Source organism: Fukomys damarensis, unplaced genomic scaffold, assembly GCF_012274545.1.
Source record: "Fukomys damarensis isolate Sample0158 unplaced genomic scaffold, DMR_v1.0_HiC HiC_scaffold_17, whole genome shotgun sequence".
In the NCBI taxonomy this organism is placed as follows: Eukaryota; Metazoa; Chordata; class Mammalia; order Rodentia; family Bathyergidae; genus Fukomys; species Fukomys damarensis.
The window spans coordinates 51,724,903-51,727,818 of record NW_022900929.1 but is presented as its reverse complement, the minus strand read 5'-3'; the positions used below and the strand labels follow the sequence as shown (position 1 = coordinate 51,727,818).

The following is a 2,916-nucleotide window of genomic DNA, read 5'->3' as shown; positions in this document are numbered from 1 at the left end:
AAGAGATTTAAATAAGTTTATATGCATATGAACAATGGAAGTACAGTGAATAAAAAGTTTAATGAAACATATCCATTGTATGAAAGTGATTCAATGATAGATTTTGTTGAGTAATAAAACTGTTAGAGATCAATAATAAGAACTATAGGGTTTACTGAAATGCTGTAATTTAATAACGTTGTTAATAAAAATTCTTTATGACTTATAGATGAAATTGAACAGCAGAAAATATTAACTTCTTTTGCTCTGAATTCATACATTCATGATTATAAGCTCAGTTTTTAAATATTTCAATGATAAAATGTTTAGATGGTAAAAAACTCCAAGTTTATTGTATATTATATGCAATGCCAAAAAAATTTGCACAGTTATGACCCAGCCACCACATTCTTTCTAAAATAAAAAAGAAAGTATTCAAGAGTACATGTCAATATTTGATTAATGGGATTCATCTGCCTCCACACCAAGTTACTTTATGGTTATTAAACAACTTGCATCTTCCAAAAGTATGAATCGGACTTTGTGTAGTGACCTTACTATTGCATACTTCATGGGGTTTCTGTCACGTTAATTATCTGTTACAACTGCACTATTTTACTTCTAATGGAATTCTCTGAATACCTTATAGCAGCAGATTAATATTTCCCCCCAGATTGAACCACTGGTAGTGCATACATGACTGTCCCATCAGGTGGCTTGTACCACTGGTGGATAAAAATGGATCTAATCACTTTTATTGGTCTTTTTACTAAGAAAACAATAAAAAGCTGCCTGATGAGACAGTTGTGCATATACCAGCCATCATTCAAGTCTCCTGGCTTACTACACTTGATCTTAGCCAAAAGGCCAAGAAGTGATGAGAATACCCTTACTAAGTACAGCCCCAGTGAGCATATTACTGTGAAAAGAAACAGGAAATAATTACATAAGTAGGGTCATAATTACCTATAAAACTCTTTTTATGAATTCTTAGACTATTTATGAATATGTTACTCTTTCCTGGTCTTCTTGCTACTTTAGATAAAAGGGCAACAGATACTTGAACAAAAATTTTCCCTTATTTTGTAGGCAATTTTTCTGGTTCAGGGTGAGAAAATATGCAAAGTACCATGATGATAAATAGTATTATAATTTTCAATTAAAAAGAATAGTAATAATTCTTATAGAAACAATTAACTCATTGTTATCCAAGAGTATTTCATGTATGATGCTGTTTTGAATTCTATGCATATTGTTAGCAGAATCCATCCTTAAACCTCTGAGAAATAAGATTATAGCAAATCTATAGGAAAGAGTTTCAGTGATAGCTGAAGAAATTCTACATATTTCTTGTATTTTTGTGGACAATGATGAAAATTTCTTGTAAAGAGTCAGCTGCATTTTCAGTAGTTTTCTTTGTAGAATAGAAAGAAAAAACAGGTTGCTACTGCAATTTCTTTCACTACAGGGAAAAATGAAGTCTTTCACAGAATAGGATTCTTTCTTTCCCTCATAAAATTAATCAAAGTGCACCTTAAAAACTTAAAATATTTTTGGACAAAGTTTCACTATATTGTGGGAGTGGAGGAGTTTTTTTTTTTTTTTTCAATCTTTTTTTCATGAAATGACTTCGTTAAGCAGAAAAAGGAATAAAGGAGTTTTGACACCTCATCCCCTATTCTATTCACCAAACTACATAATCCTCCCCTTTGCTCTGTTTGATTTTTCTTTATTGAATTTTGCTTTCTGTGATGTTCTCATTTCCCTTATTAGATTACATCAAATTGTTCTTACCCATCCAACATCATCCCTTTGGGAGAGCAAGATTCTGTTTCCCGAGAGACAAACGTCAAGAAAATCTACTTAGAGAAGATTTCTCAGCTACTGTTATTATCCCTTTCCAATTTCCTTTCCACTCTCCAGAATAAGTGTGACTCATCCCCCAGTGGCAAACTTTCCTCCTTTCCACTATGCAGCAGGGATGAGGACAGGTCATCTATAACAGATGACCCCTAATGTAAAGCACAGAAACTGCGGAGGGAGACGACGTGTTACACCGGACAGGTCAGAAAAAAACTCAAGTTATCGCCTGTGCTTGCACCTCCTGCTTTTTCAAAACTGTCCCACTGAACCAAGAATTATTTAGGAAATTCTCTTAGCCCGTCTAACTGACACACGGGTGATGCGCTTTCGGAGACTGCCGAGGATGTGTCCTGAAGAGGTGGAGGGAGCAGAGCAACTTTATCTGGATTACTTTGCGTTCTATTTCCTCTCCGCACAGATGCAAGAGAAAGCTTACGGCACAGAGCCTCAGTGGAAATCAGGTTTCTGTTCTTTAGAAATGGCTGTTTTAACCTCAATATAGAGATTTGCAGGTAATTTCTTCTTTTAGGTTTCCAAAACTGCTTCAAAGCTGTTTAGCTTTTCATTATGGTGCTAGAAATGAAGGGAAGCGGCTATTGTGTTCCAAATTATAAGTACAGTACATGGAGAATTGTGAATGTAAACACTTATTCTGTGCCTATGTGTGTGTGTTTTCTAACCCAGCATCTTAAATCCTCACGAGGTCACCCTGTCAGTGTCAGTTCTGTGGCCTGGATGTAGTCGAATCAATCCTAATTGCAATTCTGCGCAGGTCTGGCCCTCTGTGGAGATTGCAGATGAATGACAGTGTAGTGGCAGCAAAGATAAATATGCTGGCAAATAAGATCCCGGCTCTCCATAGAGGATGGAATAAATTACTTTACCAATAGCGTGGAGGTAATATGTTGGAGAAAGAAAGTGAAATCGAAGCCAGTTTAATACAAGGTTTGTTAAAGTTTAAAATAAAGCAGTCTTGGTAAAATACTGATGGTGATTCTTTCCATTCCGAACACATTCCATTGTTCCGTACCATGAAAAATAATGGCTTACACTAATTTTGTTTGCGGACGACAG

At 35.4% G+C, this 2,916-nt stretch overlaps 1 pseudogene; it reads right to left on the bottom strand.

Moving 5' to 3' along the window:
• Positions 1-686: 686 nt before the first annotated feature.
• On the bottom strand, positions 687-858 carry LOC117286672 (annotated as a pseudogene).
• Positions 859-2,916: the final 2,058 nt, after the last annotated feature.